Source organism: Pseudonaja textilis, chromosome 7 (genome assembly GCF_049901715.1).
Source record: "Pseudonaja textilis isolate UNSWEBS1 chromosome 7, rPseTex1.2, whole genome shotgun sequence".
Classification (NCBI taxonomy): Eukaryota; Metazoa; Chordata; class Lepidosauria; order Squamata; family Elapidae; genus Pseudonaja; species Pseudonaja textilis.
Window position 1 is genome coordinate 13,320,667 of NC_141996.1, and position 12,150 is coordinate 13,332,816.

The following is a 12,150-nucleotide window of genomic DNA, read 5'->3' on the forward strand; positions in this document are numbered from 1 at the left end:
ACTCGGCAATCGCTCCTTTCCACCCGGTTTACACGCATTGGTGCAGCCGGTTTTAAATCCGCTACTGGCTGCAAAGGGCGTTCGCTTTAAGCTCAGCGACCGACTACAAAAAAACAACGAACCTTTTCACCGCGATCCAGCGAGGCGCTTTGGGTGTGTGAGTTGTGGAGTGGGTGGGGGTGGGGAGAGGAGAGGAGTACTCTCTCTCTCTCTCTCTCACACACACACACACACACACACATACACACGGAGGAACTACCACACGGAGCTTGCAAGGAGCTCTCAGCCATTCGGAGGCAGCGAGCGAGGGGGAAGCACGCAGGCATTGGCGGAGAGACCGGGATCGCGAGAGCATCACCAACCACAGGTAGCCTCTTATACCTATTTCTCCCAAACCATCCCAGTCTGAAAAGAGGGGAGGGAAAGAGAGCATTTAAAAAGAAGAAGAAGAAGAAGAAGAAGAAAAGAGGGAAAGAGAGAGGGGGGTAGGGAGAAAAGAAAGAAAGCGCAGCCAGAGAAAGAAAGAAAAAAAAAAGGTTGAGAGAGCTTAGAGGCGGGTGAGCTCAGACCTCCCACCTTAACCCACCTGCCAATCTCCAAAACGAAAGGAAGATGCTGTTTTGCACCTGAAGGTTTTCTCGTTTCGCGCAGCCCAGAAATCGCGCAGCTCGATGCCCTGCTTGGGATTAAAGGAGGACCGTCGCATCGTGGGAAGAAAACTCTAGCTTCTTTGCCCTTCACAGACCCCCTCTCCAGCGCTGCCCAAAACCGAAAGGCACTTGGACAGAATCCCACCAAACCGACGAAGAGCTAACAGGAACGAGAACAGCAAGAGAGGTAAGTGGGTACCACCTTCTCTTTGCCTGTAGAACGAACGGGTGGAATACGTGTATGTGTGTACGTGCGTCTCCGCGCGCGGGTGTATATAGACACACCGTCCCTGCCTGGTCTTAGGGTGTCGTTTTAGTGGCCTCCTTTTGGACCCAAATCAGACTTCAGAGCTTTTGATGGATTCGTGTAGCTAGCCGGTTCGACTTTTCGTCTTTTTGAGTTTGCCCGGGGAAGAATTATCACCGTCACCTCTGACTGAAAGTTAAAACCGGTAGGTAGGCTGACGTTGCAGGTAAATATCCTCTTGGCTGGAGTTTTGGAAAAAGGCAGCAGGTAGACAGGTGAGCGCAGGAGAAAAATAAAACCGTCTTTCTGGGCTGTAGTTTTTGCTCCGTGGTATTTATTGTTAAATAGTTCTTTGCACCTCGGAAGCAAAAGAGACCAAACTCAAGCAAGTATCTGTTTATGGTGACTGTTGGTTGTTGCTTTCGGTGTAGTTCTTGGAAGTTTGGCTGTGTTAAGTTGTAGGATCAGCCAAGATCAGAGTGAAAATGTGAGTCAACAGAAAATGTTTTCAGTGGTGCAATTGAAGAGCCCTTTGGGAAAATTCTCAGTTGCTGAAAAGATGTTTTTAAAAGGATTTTTATTAGGGGATGAAACTAAAGTAACTAATAAATCTTTTTTATATATGTGGACCAACCTGGCACGTGTTTAATTTGGGTTTTTTTGGAACTAATTCAATTGTTTCTTCTTTTCACACAATCTTATGTCTGCTTAGTTCCTTTCATTAGTTCAATTTGGCACATAGTTGGTCCTGTTTTAAAAGTTTTTCCAGCACTAGTAGAAATCTTTCCTTCCTTCCTTCCTTCCTTCCTTCCTTCCTTCCTTCCTTCCTTCCTTCCTTCCTTTCTTTCTTTCCTTTCCCCCTTTCTTTCCTTTCTTCTTCCTTTTTTTCTTCCTTCTTTTCTTTTCCCCACATCTCACAGGATAACACAATGTTATATATTGATATTTAGATCAATTTTTCTTCCTTGTCATCACCACACACACACACACACATAGAAATTTTTAGGATCATTTGGCTCTTTTCCACTTTTTTTACTCTGTTCTTTAAGATCTGGAATGTCAAGAGATCATTTATTGATCTTCATCAGCAGACAAAATTCTAATTTGGACAGATCTCTGGAATTAGACAATATGTATGTTTGCATGGGGTTTTTCAAGATAAAGTGCATTTTGAACTTGTGAGGTGACTAGAGTAATGAATGGTTGGTGGTTAATTATAACTAACTTTATGAAGTTTTATTACAAGTAGTTTCATGTTATGTGCAGTTTATGAGAAAACTGTAAGGGTGGAAATTTTGGAAAGTTTTTAAAGAAGTTTCACAGTTCAGTTTTTTCATTAGTGTAAATATTCACCCATGAATTAATGAAAACACTTTTGAGAATGTGTCAAACTAGAAAGTGCAAATCCAAAAGTAGAAGAATTTTACAAGGGAAAGGTGGATAAACTATAAATGAATGGAAGGGGTGTGTAATCAAGTTCTTAACACTGCCAATTTTAATTTGACTATATGAGTAAATAAGCATGACTAAAAGTTATGATACTTAAAAGCACTGTGGATAGAAGATCTTCCAATACTTGAAAAGTAATAACAAGTGAACTAGAAAAGCATTAAAAAGTATCTGTGAAAAATTTAAATACACTGAATATAATAAATCATTAATACTTATGGAGCTTGATAAGGAGAGTGATAAAATTACAATTGTCATTTTTTTCATTATTATTACTCTTATTCCTTATTTATATATAATGAACCATTTTGGTAATAACTCATTTTGTTTGCTTCTGGAACGTAAATATATATGTATAGGAAAATAAGTCAGAGAATGCAACAAAAGAAACTGTCATCTGTATTTTTCCAATAGAGAAAGAAGACTGAAAGAAGAAGGGATGGTAAAAGAGATGTATAATAGCAAATATTGCCAGATATACTTGAACTATTTTAATTGAAGTGTGTATCATATAGAAGCCAGGGATTGTATTATTACATATTGTTTAGTTTATGCAGTCTTTCGAACAATGGAGGAATCTGTAATTAAATATATCTCTGTGTTTGCATTGATTTGTTAGTTACTCAGTCTCTCCTTGTTTTGGTACCAGGGATTTTAAAAGATAGTTGCAATTTTTCTGAGAAGTGTGGTTTTGTTACTATATCAATGTAGGGATTGTCTTGTCTTTCATGTTTCATCTTTTTTATTGTCTTTTAGTGTGCATTCTTTCTCAAGTCTTAATTTCACAATTTGTAAAGTCACAGCATCAGCAAGGAAGTGTTTGTTCATGTAACTCAGTAAAGTTATCAAATTTAGTGGTATCTGATGGGGCGTTGACCATAAGTTTAGAGATTGTAATAGGGATAGACAAATTCATGGAGGCAAAGATTGTTGAAAGATGCTAATCAATAATTTTGTAGGATCCTGAATAGGTTTTTTTTTTTATAAGAATGCACACCAGATGAAGGCTGTCTTTTCATTTTTAAGTTTTTGGACCTTAATTCTAATGGAGTAAGATTCTTTTTTTTCTTTTTTGATAAATGTCCATTTTCTTTGTATGTTAGTTACATGTGACTCTGCCACTGCATGGGCAATTCTGTTTTAATCCAGTTCAGATTGTTGATTTGACTCAGATGATTCAAATCATGGAACTGATTTAGAAAAGGACGTCAATTCAATGCTCTAAACAGCTTGGGTCAACCCACTTCAGAAAGTCAATTAAATTGCAAGTGATGGAAATAACTTTTATGTATCTTCCAAATCTTTGTATAGATTTGGAGGCAGTGGATCATTCAATTTCAAACAGATAGACAATTCCAAAAGCCAGTTTGATTTTGAGATTCAATCAAATCTCCTTTGGATCAATTGGTCTCTGAATTTAGAACGGGATGCAGAAAATATAACAAAATCACCAAGCCTCTTCAGCAAAGACACAGAGACATGCAACATGCACAATTAAACAGATGACTATGAAATTATCTGGTATGTAATTTCTATTTTTTTTCTCTAAGGAAAAAAGTAGAAGGATATTTAGAAATTTCCTCTAAATTTTTTTTTCAGTACTGTATACAGTATCTTGGCTTAGCATATTTTCTGATTTGCTACAGTTCTCTAAAACAGGAATAACAATTACAGCCCCGTTGTATGAAGTTCTATATCTGGGTGGCTCTTCAAATGCACGGCATAGGGACTCATGTAACTTTTTTGTTATTAAATTCAAGAAGTTTTGTTTTTTTTTTACCCTAGGAGTTGAAATTGAGATGAACAGATTTTTTTTTTCCTGGCTAGGACAGCTTAACCTTTCAGTAAAGATCAAGGGAATCAGCTGAGGGTATTTTAGATAAACATGATGCAGCTGCTACAGGAATAGGCGCCCCTAGATACTGCAACAGAACAGAGGGCAAAGTGTATGAGATTCTGTTTGCATCCTGAAAGAAAAGTCTAGGTTTTCGAGAATCCACTGAATAAGTTGCTGATGTGATTTGGATTGATGTGGTTTACCAAAAAGAAAAAAATTAACTTGTTTGGTGTTCTGGAAAAACTATTGATTCTATTAAAGAAAAGTTGATAGTACTGGAAGGTATTCCAAAAACGGTTTAGAGACCAGTGCATGTCAACAAAGGGTAAAAATGTCCTCTTTGTGGAGTCAAAAATGAAAACACTTTTCTATGTATGTCTATCTAAGATGCTATATTTTTTTAAAAAAATAATTTGCGATGCATCGCAATGCATCGCGCAAAAGGCTAACTTTTTCCCATGGTACTTCCCCGCAGTTTTCAGCCAAAATAAGTAATCTTTCATTTTTCCTCCCTTTGGTGGCATTTGTTTAGGAAAAGAGGGTGTGTGTGTGTGAAATGGAAGGACCTGGGGAAAAATCCACAACTTTTCCTTTCATAAAATTCCACAAGCTGGCATAATAAACCCTCCCCTAGAAGGGTAGGGATTTTAAGATAAGCACATGGAGGTAGCCAGGAATACTGTATTCTTAACTACATCCAAAGGGATGTCTGCATCCTTTTGCACGTTTATTGGGAGTGAGCTTAGATGGATTAATTCAGGTTTGGGGGATAGGCATTTTTTGGGGTAGAGGCAACACAAAACCACATCACTCATACACACAAACATATACACTTTGGCAGGTCTCCCTGTATTTTAATGTTAATCTGACAGAATGAGAACATTTTTTCATTAATTATGTTCACTAGATATTAATTTTCAGCAATTTATATATTCATTCATTCATTCATAAAATGTATTTGCCGCTCATCTTCTATCCATCAATTCTGGGTAGTTTATAACATAAAAACATTGAAAACCATGAAAATATTCCATTATAAAAGCACAGCAAATAAAAACATTAAGAGATAAAAATCTAGGAGACAAAGCAGGGAGACAACAATTTTATGGTTGCTGCATTAAACAAACTCAGTCCGCATGCTTATACTGCAAAACCTATACCACTCTTATTTTTTTATTGTTTTAACCCCTGTAAGTGTGATTCATGAATCTTTCAAATCAGATCAACAAATATTATTATTATTTTGTAGTTAGATTATGATTTGGGATAGGTAATGGTGAAACCTTGATTTATCAGATTTCCCTACATGTGGGCTCTGCAGGCAATGGGCCAAATTTGTGCTGGACTTTTGTATAATGACATCAACATGCAAATAGTGCAACCTGCATTATTTGCCTCAAATTACCAAATTTGCATAATGATGCCTTTGTACAAATTATGGAAGCTTTCACCAACAGCATACTTTCCAACTGAGTTGGAAATGAAAGATACCTTCATTCCATTTAGTCCATTATATCAAAATTTCACTCTAAATTCAGTAACGGAGTTTATGCCATGGGAACCCATACTTTAAATACTATTATGCATAATTACTGTAATTAATTTTAATTATGTATCAGTTAAATCGAAGTAAGCATTCTGACCGTTCTCAGTTCTTTGTCCTGTTCTTGGCTCTGTTTATTTCTGTTGTTGTTTTTTTTAATTTGGCATCCCCCTGCAAGATTTCAGGCAGCCTTTTTATTGCTCACTTCAGTGCTGCACCTCTATAATAAACCCATTTTTACAAGTAAATAATATTTCTCAGCGTGTTTAATATAATCATTTAAATACAAATGCTCTGTAGACTCCTCTCAAGCATTCAGCTGAAATGACAGAGAAATATATATGTCTAAGCTTCCTTGCTTAAGGAATGTACGATTACTTCAACAAGAACACCAATGCTTAGTGAGTCTAAAATCTGTTTGAAGGGTAATAAGGTTTGCATTTGAATTAGATTTCCAATGTTAAGTAGCCTAGATATAAACTCTTCCATGAGGTGACAATACAAACATTTTCAAACTGAAGTATAGTTTAATATCTGTGGCAGTCAAGAGATGTTCTTTTTTTCAAGGCTCCAATTTATGATATTCTTTAAATGGACAGATTGACTTTATATTTGACTGTTGGTTAGTTTTTTAGGGAGTGGTCAGTGTGTACTTTTGTCGTCTCCTCTGTTGCTCCTACCTTATGAGTGATGAGTTATCTGCCTCTACGAAAGAAGATGCCTTCCAATTCAGCAGTGATTTCAATATTTTTTAAAATTAGATTGGAACATTTTATGGGTTTTTTTCTTCTTCTTCTGACCTGCACTGAAAGACAGAATACAAATTGTACTAAGAATAAAGATGATTTAACACCTAGGTGACAGTACCTAAGAAATTATGATTGATTTTAAAAAACGCTTTAAAAATGATGAATCTGATTAGCACTTAGATGGGAAAACATCATAAAACCCTAACTTTTTAAACCAGGCTAAGAAGCTAAAGTAAGATTTTGGAAAATGTGGTAGTGGCAATTCATTTCTATATTGCTATCAAGAAAATTGCATGAATGTGTCTGTAAAATCACTGGGACTAAAATGACATCTTTTCCTGTATCACGATCACCAAAACGTCCAATGACACTTTTGTTATCGTTATCACTGATTTAATTGAGAAATTTGAGAACATGATGTAGAGAATTTCACAAAAAGTCTACCATGATAGAGATGCCAGTTCATTATGTGGCTTCCGTACACAGCACAGACACAAGGCAAACTGATATATTTGATCTCCTCCTTTATTTTTGTGGATGTTTATACCCCAATATATTTGTCAGGGTATATTCATGAACTGGAATAGAGCTTGGTAACAAGGTCAGCCAATGAATAGGCATAGCAACTAAGTCAGCCAATGAGGACTGTTTTAGAAACTGAAACTAGAAGTCACCTAGGCTAGAAACTGACACTAAAAGTAACCTAGGCTTGGCTCTATGTTAAGCTCTGCAGCTCTGAAGCTATGTAGAGTTCTGAATCTGTCTATTGAAGAGGAAACTAACTTGCTTGCTTACGACTTGGAGCTCTGCTCTGAACTTACAACATGTTTCTGTTTGAGTTTGCTCCATGTTGGAGAAATCTACAACTGGTTTGTAAAATCTACTTAGGTTTATAAAGATGTTAAATGAAGCATCGGCCACCTGTGTTTATTTTTTCTGGTGCTGAATTATCGCCGCAAAACTCTCAATAATATTTCCATGTGGAATGTGAATTCCAGAGGAGCAAGGGATAGCAGAGTTTAGAAACGGGACCCTTGTCAGTCAACAGGAGTCCCGATTTACCACCAGCTTATCAAATACTTTAAGAGGTGAGGGCTTGGCAGCACAAGGAAATAATAGCAGTGACTTAATAACCAGCCATCAACACCCCAATCAACAACTAAAAAGCCATACGCCACCAGGCACTATATAAATACCACACACAGAATAGCGCAAAGCCCAGATTCTGCTAGAGAAAAGTTCCCCGAGGATGGGCTCCAGCATGCATCTGAAAGCTTGGAAGACTAAGCAGATTTAACAGATTAACAGAGTTGGAGGGGACCTTGAAGGTCATCTAGTCCAACCCCCCTGCCCAAGCAGGAGACCCTACATCATTTCTGACAAATGGCAGTCCAATCTCTTCTTGAAAGCCACCAGTGATGAAGTGATGAAGATCCCACAACTTCTGAAGGCAACTTCTGTTCCATTGGTTGATTGTTTTCACTTAACTTTTTTGACTGCTGCTCCATACTGCTGGTCCTATTTAGCTGGTTGTTCACTAAGACTCCAAGATCCCTCTCACAGTTACTGCTTTTAAGCAGTAACTGTTTCACCCAGTCTGTATGTGTACTTTTGGTTTTTCTTGCCTAAGTGTAGGACTTTACTTTCTCTACATCGAATTTCATTTCGTTAGATATGGCCCAGTGTTCAAGTCTATCAAGATCCATTTGGATTCTGAGCCTATCTTCTTAATATTACTATCATTCTTAATATTACACTGGAGAATTACTTGAATTACTTTAATGACAATACTGTTATGTTAAACCATTTCAGATACTTAGAGCAAGGGTCTTCAAACTTGGCAAGTTTAAGACTTGTGAACTTTAACTCCCAAAATTCCTGAGCTAACTTGACTAGAGGAGGAATACTGGGAGTTGAAGTCCACAGGTCTTAAAACTTGCCAAGTTTGAAGACCCCAGAGTATATCTTTAATAATGCTAGTCCTTGACTTACAACAGTTCATTCAGTGACTAGTCAAAGTTACAACGGCACTGAAAAAAGTGACTTATGACTGTTTTTCACATTTGCAACCATTGTAGTATCCCCATGGTCACGTGACTTACATTTGGAGGCTTGACAGCTGACTCATGTTTATGATGATTGCAGTGTCAATGGGGAAGCCAAATTCACCGAACGTCTATTGTACTAATTTAACAACTGCAGTGATTCACTTAACAAAGGTGGCACGAATAGTCGTAAAATGGGGCAAAACTCAGTTAAGAAAGGTCTCACTTAACAACATAAATTTTGGTGCTCCATTGTGGTCGTAAGTCAAAGACTAGTTTGTTCCAGTTTGGCCGGATTTCTTCCTGTAAGTGGGAACCGATACAGGAAACTGTTTAGAAGACCATTCCGCATAACTCTCTTGGTTTTTGGAGCCTGACATCAATAACAGAGGGGTTATTCAGCAGGTTCAGCAGAAATTTTGAGTAGTTCAGAGAACCGGTAGCGGAAATTTTGAGTAGTTCTGAATACCATCTCTGACTGGCTCTGCCCCCATCTATTCTCTGCCTCCCGAGTCCCAGCTGATTGGCTGGGTCTTCTTTTGGTGCCCTGCACAGAGGAACAGAGCTGGAAAGCAGGTTATTGGGGAGGGAGTAGGGATTTTGCAGTAACCGTCCCACAGGAATGGGGAGGGAATGGAGATTTTGCAGTATCCTTCCTCTGCCACGCCCACCAAGCCACACCAGGCCCACCAGGCCCACCAAGCCACGCCCACAGAACCAGTAGTAAAGATTTTTGAATTCCACCACTGATAGTAGATATGAGAGAGCCCATAAGAAAGGGGTACAGAGGGGAGCAGATGTGATACAAGCTCCATCTCTTTCATGGCATTGCACGTAGACACAAAACACACAAGGGATGAAGCTTACATTGTGATACCGCAATGCTGGCTTCATTATTTTGACAAAAGCCTTCAATGCCACAAATACCTTTGGGCACGCTTCCAAACAGAGCAGTACTCCAGAGTCAGCCAAACTTTTTTTTATTTTCTAACAATGCCTGTGGGACCTTTATGGAGTCCAAAGATCTTCTTTTAAATATATATGATGCTATAAGTCATTCCTTCACCCTATGTAATTATTTGAAAATGCTTTTTTTTTTTAAGTTAGGCAGGGAGTCTAATGCACCACTGCACTAGGCATTGCATATTAATAGTTTCGTATTTAATTCTATCTGAACTTTGTTCAGCTTTTATATTTGAATACGTTGCAGAAATCAAAGTCTGCAGAGCCAATTTTAGCAAAGGCATGTACTCTGTAAGGCAGGGAAGTCCATCTTTATGGCAAATAGCCAGGTGAATTAGCCAATTGTGGAAACTACCTAACTTAACCTACCTACCTACCTATATCATCTCTCTTACACTATTATGATCTATCTCTTTCTCTCTCTCTCTCTCATCTCTTACCTATCTCTATCATCTCTCTCTCTCACTCTCACGATCTATCTCTTTATCTCTATCATCTCTCTCTCTCTAATCTCTCATCTCTCATCTCTTACCTATCTCTATCATCTTTCTCTTACTAAGTTGCATTTTTGGTTATTGCATCTGCGAGGACTTGGGTCTCTTAATCAGTTTAAAGGATTCTGAGAGTTCCAGCACAGAATGTTTATTTCAAATCTCCAACTTCCTTCTCTTTGCTGTGTAGTCTATTAAAGCTAATATCCAATAAAGGAAATGTGTGAAAAAAGACATACACGTTGAAATAACTTTTAGAAGTAGAGTTGAATTGATATTCATTTTGGTTTCATCCCAAATAAATTCAATTGTTTCATTTTCAACGCTGGTCATTCTGTAAAAGCAGCCTTAGTTAATCAATTCCAAATAATTTTTATGTCCATCAAACTCACTTTGCAATTTCTCTCTTTTTTACTCTTAATCATGCCTTGTTCTCTTTGACCACATTTTTGCAATTATCTTTTTCCCGCTATACAGAATTCGGTAGGATACAATACCTTCCTCTTATCCTTATTGTGTGAAGCAACCAGTTTCTTACATATTTTTTTTTTCTAATGCTCGGTTGCATTCTTTTTCATACCTCCTATTAACCCTACAAAATTTTGTTATTCATATATATACATACATACATACATACATGGATGGCATTCAGCTTTGTTCGGGTATTTTCCCACATCATTGTAGTTGTGCTTTTAAAGTTGTAGCAACGTTTTGGCAGAATCTCATCTGCCATCATCAGGCTTCTGTAAGATTTGTTTAAGAAAACAAATACATACATACATACATACATACATACATACATACGTAGGTCTAGGTGTGTTCGGGTCTTTTCCTGTGTAAGATTAAGAGTATCTTAATATCCCACTCACCATCCTCAGGCTGGTGCTTTCGGCTTCACCTTGAGGCGGTGGCACCGACAGCCCTGCCAGCAGGCACCCGCTGCTGGCCTACTTCTTCTGCGGCTATTTGCCGCCGCTCGCAAGCATCGCCGAGGCCTCCATTTTGCCTTCAGATGCCTTCCAGAAAGCCTTCTGCTGCCAATAATAGAGCTCCATATCGATCCAGAGCTCTGTTATTGGCTACAGAGGGTTTTCTGGAAGGCACCTGAAGGCAAAATGGAGGCCTCGGCGATGCTTGCGCGTGGCGGCAAGCAGCCACAGAAGAAGCAACTGCAGAAGAAGGTGAGATAGGTGTCGGTATGTGCAAGGCTGGTAAATAGGGCAGCTCCACCACCCCCATCCCCACCCTAGCTTAGTTTTTTAACCTATGGGCCACAGCCCACCCCCTATATCCCAGGTGAGCGGGGTCTTAATTAGGGCTAATTTTGTGAGTGGGGCTTAATTTGATCACATGCCCTCAAAACTGTGATAAGGATTCTTTTCAAAGTGGGTTGTCTTTCTGGAGAAACATACTAATTTCCCAAACATTTCATCCAGCATAGCACCCTTCCACACATCCTCGTTCTTAGCTCTAGTCAAATCAGTTTTTTCATGCGGCTTTGATAGTAACGAGAAAGGTAATTTAAGAAATCTCAAGGGAAGTTTGCCATGTCTCTATTTAACTAGCATTCAATAATTTGTACATTAAAAGAAAACACAGAACTCTCTAGCTTCCTGAGACAGATTTAGCATACGTGTTGAATTCTCATAAAAGACAGGCTTCTTTTTCAGCTGTGTAAAACCTTGTCATCCATCAAAAAAAAAAAAAAAAAAACCCTGAGCTTGATAAATGATATAAGCAGGCTTGCTTTTCTCCTGCTGTTGCTGTTATCCAGCCAGGTGGGAGTTTATGACATTTGAGATTTTGCATATCTGAGGTGCTACAAACCATTGATTTGTCTAGCTTTTTTCCTTAACAAGATGCTTGCAAGTCTGTGAACAGAGCCTATGTAAGGCTTGAAGTTATATTCTTGAAAAAGGGATATACCAGAACTTCGATGTCATAGAATCAAAAAGTTTGAAGGGAGACTCTAAAGGTATTTAGCACATGGATAGACAACATTTGAGGGCCAATTTTGAGATCATGCTGTGATCATGGAGTAGGTCTAAACACAAAACAAGCAGAAGACAACTTTGGTGGTTAGTTATTTAGTTAGTTAGTTGTTTGCTATGTATTCCAAGGAGTTATTTCTTATTTATGATTAAAAGATAGTACAGTGCATCTTTTCAAAATAAAT

General features: G+C 38.2%; 1 protein-coding gene across 1 annotated transcript in view; it reads left to right on the plus strand.

Moving 5' to 3' along the window:
* Window positions 1–234: 234 nt before the first annotated feature.
* CNTN5 (contactin 5) overlaps window positions 235–12,150 on the plus strand; it is a 750,248-nt gene continuing 738,332 nt past the window's right edge. The window contains exons 1-2 of the mRNA XM_087937063.1: window positions 235–367; window positions 652–837. The gene's annotated coding sequence lies outside the window, so the exon portion shown is untranslated. The remainder of the gene's footprint in view (window positions 368–651; window positions 838–12,150) is intronic.